At 48.7% G+C, this 9,508-nt stretch overlaps 1 long non-coding RNA gene and 1 pseudogene across 1 annotated transcript; both read right to left on the bottom strand.

Annotated features, from left to right (window-relative positions):
* Positions 1 to 331: 331 nt before the first annotated feature.
* On the bottom strand, positions 332 to 1,932 carry LOC142056225 (uncharacterized). Its single transcript, XR_012660261.1, has 3 exons — positions 1,810 to 1,932; positions 1,455 to 1,586; positions 332 to 627 (listed from the first exon to the last, which is right to left on the bottom strand). It is a non-coding gene; the product is annotated as an uncharacterized LOC142056225 (long non-coding RNA).
* A 2,760-nt stretch (positions 1,933 to 4,692) lies between these two features.
* On the bottom strand, positions 4,693 to 7,734 carry LOC142052156 (E3 ubiquitin-protein ligase TRIM45 pseudogene; annotated as a pseudogene).
* Between the last annotated feature and the right edge of the window lie 1,774 nt (positions 7,735 to 9,508).

Raw genomic sequence — 9,508 nt, 5'->3', positions numbered from 1 at the left:
AGAATCAAGGCCAGAATCCAGCTCTGTATCTGAGGTGGAGGCAAAAGCCATATTCAAGCTGCCAAGCCTTTCCAAGGCATGAACACGAGCCCTTTGGAATGTACCCCAACAAACAGCTTTGCTCTCTTCAAGAAGGACAGCAGAGATAGTCAAGCCTGTGGAATAAGACAAATCTTGATCCTCCTGTGAGGTAATTGCTCAGAGTTAGTTTCCCCTTAGTGCCTGACCCTACAGGCCTTGAGTCCTTGAAAGTGTAGGCACCAGCACAATGCCCAGTGTTTGTGCCTGTTCAGGCACAAAACAACTTTGCCTACACAGCCCCGGGTGGAATATAAGACAAATTTTTATTTTCCCTCATTCCCTTTCTCAGTTCACACCCATCACGATGATGTTTTCTGGCAGCGAGGCCATGCAGTGATTGCGGGGATCCTCATGGTTTGTACTCACGCAGCAGCCAGCAGCAGTGCCAGAGCAGCCAGAGCACCGCTGTTCTGAGCAAACTCCTCTGTGAGGTGTCGCTGGGAGGCCCACCCAAATATTCTGAGCCCTCCTTCACTTCCCCACAGCACGACCAGTGGGGGCAGCCAGAGTGACCTTTGTGTCCATCGCCTCAGCCTTGGTACCTACCTGCAAAAGAAGAGGTACCATCAGCTGAACCAGAACTGGGCCAGAAAATCCCAGTGTGTGAGAGGATATCAGAGAGCACTTCAGCCCTAGGACTTGCCAAAGACACGGAGGCATGTGTTGATGAGAACACAGCTTATTCAAGGCCAAAATTACCAGGGGTCCATAAGCAAAGAACAACCAAGGGGTACCTCCCCATTCCAATCGCTGGGAAAAGTTTTAGATTTCTATCCCTTTTCCTGTTGAGTAATGCAAGACACAGGCCTGCAGAACCCCACTGCCACTGGTGGCTATGGCCAGAGCTAGATACAGATCAAGCACAGAAAAAGGAAGAGGCTGGTTCTATATCAAAACATGCAAAACACACAATGACATATGCAGGTCAAGGACAGGGAAGCTGGTTGATATTAAACAAATAAGGGAGTTCAATGCTCATCCTAAATGAGGAGTGAGGCTTCTCCATCGGACAGCATTGGGCACTGTGTGACACAGACCAGAAGCTCCCAACCTGCCAGCACTGGAACAGGAACAGTTTAGCCCCACCGAGAAGGGCTGAAAGACAGACCTGCCCTGCCCCATCTCCTGCAGAGTTGGCTGAAGGTCTCCATCTATGGGGTATGCTGCAAAGCCCCTTAGCATGTCCTGCTGCATTTCTCACTGCTGCAGTCCCATCTTACCAGAAGATATGTACGCACAAGTTATCACAGGCCTGATGCATGTGCAAGGCAGGAGTTGGGCTGGAGTATCTGCTCACAGCTATCTACACCAGGGAGGACCAAATGCAACACACCTTCCTGATGCCAGCAGCATAGGGAAAGCTGAGCACTTACCTGACATGGTCCCCCCACAGGCACAGCAAGCAGCTTTCTGGTCTGCCCTCTGCCTGAGCAGAACATGCAGCAGTGACACACGCCTCCATGCTCATGGGCCTTGTTTTTCACCATCAGAGTGGATGGAGAGCCCTGCAGAGGACAAGCAAGCAGAGAGGCTGCTGCAATGGATGCTATTAGATGTTGTGCCTGTGTTTTCAAAAACTACCTGGGTGATCCTGTCAGTTACAGGTCACTAAGCCCAGTCTTAAACTGCAAAGTGGTAGAGATAATCCTTAGAGAGATTTAAAAAAAGATACTTAGAAAAGAAAAGCAGGTAAAGAAAAAGCAGTGCAAAAGAAACAAGAAATGCTACCTGTACATGCTGCCCTTTCACATAGATGCAGACAGCATACAAGCCTGGCTCCTCAGGGCTGTAGGAAATATGGTAGGACCTGTTGCCATTATCATGCTATTGGCCTACTGCACTACAAACAGAGAGAAGTCCAAGAGGTCAGTGACTGGCAGAAAATTGCTGTATATGTGAACCACTGTTCAGCCTTCATTTTTAGTTGGTTCCTTACCCTCTACCTTGTCCAGCAGCTGCAGGTCTCAAGTGAGCTTAACAGGATGCATGAGCAATGCTCAAGCACTGAGTAGCTTTCACAAACACCTGCTACGGGGAGCTGCAATAGCCATACAACGGAAGCCTCACAAAGCTAGGTGCACTGCAAGGATTTGTAGCAACCCTGAGCACTGAAGGAGCAGATGATGACAGACAGCACACTTACAGGTCAGGTTATCCCATCAGATAAGAGCCCTCAGAAATAGGGTAAATTCACAGCTTCAGAGAGCAGTTACCTCTGGAAAAGCCAATGAATAAGACAGGACATAATCAGGGCAGGTTTTAATCACTTCAACTACCGTCCCAAACTCATTGACCCTAACTTTTCTCTTCAATGCTCTGAGGAGTTCTAGGTCCCTGCTGATGAACTCTGCCTTTCCAAACTGAAGCTCACTGGGTTTCACAAGGAACCCTGGTGGACAGAGTGCCAGGGAGAAAGCATCAGCTAGTTACTGAGGGACTGATTGTCTGCTTCACAGAAAGATGGAAGGAACTTTCCACAGACAATTATCAGGCACCTCTGTATAGGGGAAGGTTTTCTTCCTAATCCCCACTAATTAGTCTCTTGTGCCCCACCACACCACAGTTTATAATTATCCAGATTTGCAGGTTGTGTTCCCCACCACCCACCATTTCACATCAATGCAGTTGCCTACATCATCTCCTGCCATGAACTGTGTGGTGATACTTCACGCTGTTCTGTAGCTACTGTGCCTCAACACAAAGCCAGACGGCTTTCAGCAATGGACAGAGAAACTGCATACGCACAAGAACAAGAAAATGAGTTAACATGGCCACAGCGACCTCTACCCCACCAAGCAAAATCAACATAATCCTCACATGCACACCTTCCTATGTCGTATGTGCACCTAAGGAAGGGAGGTACATTGGAACACTCTTCTTGAACAATGATGCTCTATTGATAAGCAACTGTGCAGCCAGCACTGCTTCTGTGTGACATGTCAACACTCCCCCACAGCAAGGAGTTTTAGCATCCTGTCCCTTTTTTCATGTGGTCATCCCATCAACAGCGTTCCTGGAACAAGTCACGCTGGCATCTTGCTCCAGCTATATTGTACGTAGTATAAAACAGAGTAGATGTTTTTCTTAAGAACTGACCCCCAATTGGCTCTGCATTTGTGCCTGGCTGCTTTATAGTGTCCTGGTTTTGGCTGGGATAGAGTTAATTTTCTTCTCTGCAGCTGCTATAGTGTGTTTTGGATTTAGTATGAGAATGATGTTGATAACCCACTATTGTTTTTGTTGTTGCTAAGTAGTTTGCTAAGTAGGTGTTAAGTGTTGCTAAGTAGTGCTTACACTACTCAAGGACTTTTCCAGCCTCGCCTGCTCTGCCGGGGCACAAGAAGCCGGGAGGGGAGGGGGCACAAGAAGCCGGGAGGGGAGGGGGCACAGCCAGGACAGCTGATCTAAACTGGCCAAAGGGATATTCCATATCTTATGACGTCATGCCCAGTATATTAACTGGGGGGAGCTGGCCGGGGCATGCAGCAATCGTGGCTTGGGGACGGACAATGTTGGTCAGCGGGTGGTGAGCAGTTGCATCACTTGTTTTGTTGGTTCGTTATCCACCACCCCAGGTTTTGTCCTGCCTCATTATTTTCCTTTACATTATATTATTATTGTTGTTATTATTATTACTATTACTGTTTTATTTTAATTATTAAACTGTTCTTATCTCAACCCACGAGTTTTCTTACTTTTGCCCTTCCGATTGACTCAGCCATCCCACAGGGGTGGGGGGAGTGAGCGAGCAGCTGTGTGGGGCTCAGTTGCTGACTGGGGCTAAACCACAATATATAGTAATAAGTGCTGCCTGGAAACTGTTACAAAATAATTTTTTCTGCTTGGTCATTCTCATTGTGGAAACACTTAGCTCAAGTGCAGTCTTCCCTGCTTTTGCTAGTAAATCTCTAAACATGTTGAATTGCTCAATGCTTGCAACTATGGGAGAAAGCACGATAACGTCCCAACACAGATTCTTTCTCCAGAACATGAACTTCCGTCAACTCTGAGGCTCCTGGGTTTGGTGGACTGTATGTCTGACTTGGGACAGTCACTCTGGGGTTTCTATGTTTTGTGCTCATCAGATGTTTGCAAAAGCAGGAGCCCTGGGTGTCTCCTAGTAGGGGTGGGAAGGAGCAACAGCTTACTCTGACAATGTGTAACACCCATCAAGAGTAGAATCCTTTATGAAGTCCCAAACCATTCAAAGACTCAATACAAATGTGAGCCAGCACTGTCAAGCTCCACTCAGCCAAATACAACTAGTAGGCAGCACTGCTATACTGGTGGGAAGAAGAGTAGTGTCTTTTCCCTTATAGATTCTGACTCACATGGTGAAGCACATCCTCCCACCTGCCCAAAGGAGGGAGACAGGGTAAGGGAGGCAGCAAGGCACACCCAGTGACCGGGGAGTCCTCAGGTGAAATACCCACCAGTCTTTCTTGTCCTTGTGGGTGATGGTGACCCGCACGGCCTCTCCTCCTTGCCCCATCTGCTCCTCCCCACAGTGTCATTGCAGAGCAGAGCAAAGCCAGTCAGCTGGTTCTTTTCTCAAAATGTGGGTTGATTCACCCAGTATGCAAAACACCAAACTCACGAAGAGCAGAGGTATTTTATTTAATTATTTTTTGTGCAAAGGTTGGTGCTAGGTGGTAACCCGCAAAGCTAGCACCCTGCACCGAGAAACTACAAGGCATTTATACAGTTAAATGTGTCAGTCACGGTTAATATTCACACACCTCAGATAATAATTGGTTAGTTTCGTTCTTGCTTCAACTTAAAGGTACAGCTCTCTCTTAATTTACCATGCGTGCTCAGAGAGAGTAAGGGTCTTATATTTGGGGAGGGGGGAGAGGGGGTTCCTGGCCTATGAGCATGATTTTTAGTATTATAATGAGGATAGTTCATCTAAAGGGTACTTTTTTTTAGTTCTCATCAACATCCCAATTAGTTGTTCTCCTTGACTATACACTTTATTACCCCATTCTCAGAGTCTTCTGAGGCAGGATATTTGCTTTGATCAGAGTCTCAGCTCTCCTCAGGGATATAGTTGTAAAACAAGTGCTTCCCTATCTCAAAGTTCCATTCTCTGGCAGTCAAATTCTGTTTTTCCAAGTTTAGATGCTTCATTAATATGGCTTAGCAGAAAATTCAAAAACTTAAATTTTCTTTGGGATATCACTTCTGACAGGCACTGTGGAGATCTGCAAGGCAGAGAAACAGGAGAAAGGATTCACACCACCCATGACTGCCACCTCCCACCTATTTTGCAGTGCTTCAGTCCCATCAGAGCACAGCCAGGACTTTGCTGCTGGGGTGTACAGCTCCTTCCACTCACAGGGAAAAGTAAATATATGGCTGGGGATCAGGAGAGAGAGGACATCCACAGGCTCTGAGGGATGTTGTGTAGGTTTAGCCCAGAGGTCTGTATGGACCAGCGTGATCTTCCTGCCTGCCTCTCTGAGTTCAGCTGGCATCTTCCCAGAAGTCCTCCAGATGTACCATGCAACCCAGAAGAAGGAACAGCCCCACTGTGCAATGTGGAGCCCCAGAGACCTCAGCACTTACAGTATGGCATGCAAGGAATTCAACGAACCCTGGGTCTGTCTTATTTGCCCTGCGCAGGCCATTACTGACCAGAGCTGGCAGTGCTCTGTGGACTGGTCTGAACATTATCTGTTTGCTGGCCCTGTTCCAAGTCCTTAGTAAGCAAATGTCCATGAAACCATCAATGCTGGTTATTCCCATGGCAATCTCAGCAGAAGCTATAAGTGGAATGAGCGTACTTGCTCAGCCAGAAGGGATCTGCCTGGGCCCATGCTGCAGAACAGCTAGGGCCACCAGCAGGGCATCAAATCCTGCCTCTGCAGGTGCCATTCCCAGCTCCTGAGTAAGCTGTGGCCTTCAGCCTAAGGGTTGTTCTCCTCGCACCTCAGCCCCATGCTGAGGTCAGTGATGTTGCGGAGGGCAGCTCCTCTACGCTCTGTACATCCAGTACACTCTGTACATTTGTACACAATGCAACCTCTGGCAGAGCAACCTCTGCCCCTAGTCAGTGCCTGGACAGCAAGGACCCAACAGTGCCTTAAGGTACACACTACATGGGAATAGACAACAGAGGGATGACTTCAGGGAGCAGTGCATTCCCATTCAGCTGTTGCACAGCACCCCATTACCTAGCCCACACAGGGGATATCTGGCTGGATCAACTACTTTGAGAATGACCCAAAAAACTTCATAGCCACAACACTGCCCTGCCCTCTCCTGGGGACAAAACTGGATCCTGTCATCAACGCTGGGGTAGCTGTTGTAAGCAACGCTGTTCAGCTTTGCCAGGTGGCTCACCATCACCCTTTTGGTGATGAGGATCTCCAGTTCTGAGCTGCTCATCAGCAAGTGCTCTGTGAACTCCATGCCTGTCCTCATGTCCAGCAGCAGCTGCTGCAGCTGGGCCTTCTGCACCTTCAAGTCCTCCAGCAGCTTCAGCATCTGGTCCTGGTGTTCTTCAACTGCTTTCACATACCATATCCACTGGTAAACAGACATCTCTGTGGCCATGGCCTCTGCATGACTGCAAACAACACTGCCATATCATCAGTCTGGATCAGCACACCCACCAGGGTGCCCACATGCTGCTGGGTGCTTTTCAGCAGCACCTGCAGGGCATCCCCATGCCTGTAGATGACATTGCTGGTGAAGTCACAGGGTGGCTGGTGGTGCCTGTCTACAACACAGTCCTGGCACACAGGCTGGTCATACTGCTTGCAGAACAGCCGTAGCTCCTCTGTGGGATGGGAAGGGAAGAAGAGAGCCTTTCTGGCCTGACGGGAAAAAATTCTTGGTGTTCTCTAGCTCTGTCACAGTTGTGAGAGGCCATCTTCTTCTGTTTCCTAGAAGGGAGCAGCCACACATCACTTCATGCATCTTGGATATGAAATGTAAACACCCGAGACCCCGTGCGAACACCAGTCTGTACAGGCTGCAAGTCACAGTGTGCGCTGCTCCCTCCTGTCTCCACTGAAATTCACTCTGCATGAAGGGACTTGTGGCCTCCTGAGGACAAGGCTCCACACAAAAGAGGACAGCATCTGGAAGCAGCTCAGCAGAGGCTGCTTTAAGGCTCCCTGCCTGCTCTCAGCATTGTTTTCAGACACAAGAATCATGTGCCCCACCTTGGCCTAGGGAACGGGCTGTCAGGCTGCTACTTCCAGCAGCCCCTTCATGGAGCCTGCCAGTGGTGGGATACCTGCAATAACGCCCAGAGCCTGCTGCGACAAAGGCAGCAGGAAGGCAGTAAGCCCTGCAAAGTAAGAGCTGGCAGGAGGTATCTCAAAAGGGTATTGCTCACCGTCCGTCACTTCTGGAGAGGAATGGGAGGTACCAGGCTCCTCAGCCATCAGTCCGGTGATTTTCACCAGCTTTAAATTCACTGAGGTAAATGAGCTTTAATATCCTGCCACTGCCAGCACCCATGCCTCTGCCCACACCCATGCCAGTTGGAGTGCTGCCAGCCTCCCCACTCAGTGATGCTAAGATGAGCTGCAAACCAGTGAGTGGACACTGCCATGGGCAAAGGGTGCCCTGATATTGGACTTAATGGCCTCACCCGAACAAGCCTGACTGACCAACCACTAGCAACTTGCTGGTCCCCATGTGAGTACAGAGCATCATCTGGGGAGGACAAAAACCCGATTGGGATAGAACAAAGTGGAAGACACGCAGGTTTACTGCTGTGGCTGGTTCTGCATGGGTCCCTGCCTGCTGCACCCACCCACACACCGCTCCTTCAGCCGCCTGGGAGGGGAAGGTGGGCCAAGGAGACCCAACAGCCCACCGTGCCCTCATCCTCCTTGCCGAGGCACTGAGGAGCCTCCCCGCTACTTGCTGCCTCTGACAGCTCTTGTCTTTTCCGAGCTGGTCACCTGGGAAAGGGCCCCCTTCCCCAACCTGCCGGGGGGAGATTTTGTATTTCCAGTCCTTCCAGCTCAAAACTTCACCACCTGACGGAGCCCACTCTGCTTGCGGCCTCCCACGGGCCTTTGCAGATCTTTTGCTGGCCTGCTGGTTGCCATTTGGCATTCGCAGTTTTTCCTTCGGATCACCAGTGAACTTGCTAAAGGGCCAAGGAGCGACACCAGTGACACCTGAATAGTAATAGTGCCACACAGCTGGGCTTCCCTGTGGCTGCCCACGGAGGCTGACTGATCACTGTGTCATTTCACTTCGCCTGGGAATTATGGATACTGTAGAAGGCAGGCTCTGAAATCAGAATGTCACTGAAGTCCTACATGAAGCTCCTTGGACTTTGCTGGTATCTACACAATTACTTTTATCCGTCTGATTTGTAAGTTCCTCAAAGGATGAAATCAGACTTTTTTTTTATTTTAAAAGAAAGCTCTTTTCTATAAAACCGTGTTGACTAGCACTAATGTTACTCATATATTGTGCTGCATTCAGCCCTTAGTGACTCAACTTTGTACCAGCTTCTCCATGAGTTTGCTTAGGACCGTGTCTATCTTATCTGTCCTATCTTGTTGGCCCTTTTGAAAACCAACATGAAAACAATGCGGTTTGAGGCTTCTGGACTTTACGTTCCCTAAGTTGTATTAAAAGTCAAGAAGCAAGGGAGATCTCCAGTCAGTTTTTTTTTTTAGGACTGCTGAGTGCAAATTACCTAAACCTACTGATCTGTAAATACTTAACCTGTAGCGGACATTAACATCCCTCTGATGTGTAATGGCTTGACAAAGACATCGTCTTTGTGCAATACTCTTAAACATTTCTGTGTCTTTTATGCTGTAAAATGAGATCAAGGTTTTAGATCATGATCAAGTATTTTCAGCCTTGGAACTGAAAAAGAATGATGTTCTAGCAGCGTCCTTTGGATTAACTATTAGCAAGTGAATTGGTTGCTGCGGACGTTAGAGAGGCTACACGTGCAGTAATTGTGAGACAAGATGACTTGATAACAATGTTAAACATTATGTCCCAACAAGAATTTTGGCTGCTTTGGATCACCTCTCTACTCCAAGATGGCTCTTCCTAAGCACCTCGCTCCCTATTCCTTCCTCAGAAACACTCAGGTGCTGTGCAAGGGAGTACAGAGGAGACACAGATGGACACTCAAGGAGACAAGGGTCTTTTTGCTTTTTTTTAAGCTTCTGCTGAAGCTCACCAAGCTGAAAAAAGGCACTCGACCTTTTCCTCTCCAGTGCTGTCTCAGCTGCACCCAGCAGTTCTCAAGAAGATGGGGCTACATAGGAGCTTGTGACTAGTTGTTATTAACGGTGAAGTAACTGTACTCCGCAGACTGGGGCAGAGGAACAGGCACAAGCCCTGGCCCTGGCAGATCTTCAGTTCAGCTTCACCCCACCCTTAGCTGGAGGTCCCCATCTTTGCAATGAATGGAGGCCATGGCAGCTCAGAA

The sequence above is a fragment of the Phalacrocorax aristotelis genome, chromosome 1, assembly GCF_949628215.1.
Source record: "Phalacrocorax aristotelis chromosome 1, bGulAri2.1, whole genome shotgun sequence".
Classification (NCBI taxonomy): Eukaryota; Metazoa; Chordata; class Aves; order Suliformes; family Phalacrocoracidae; genus Phalacrocorax; species Phalacrocorax aristotelis.
This window is presented reverse-complemented; position numbering and strand designations above follow the sequence as displayed.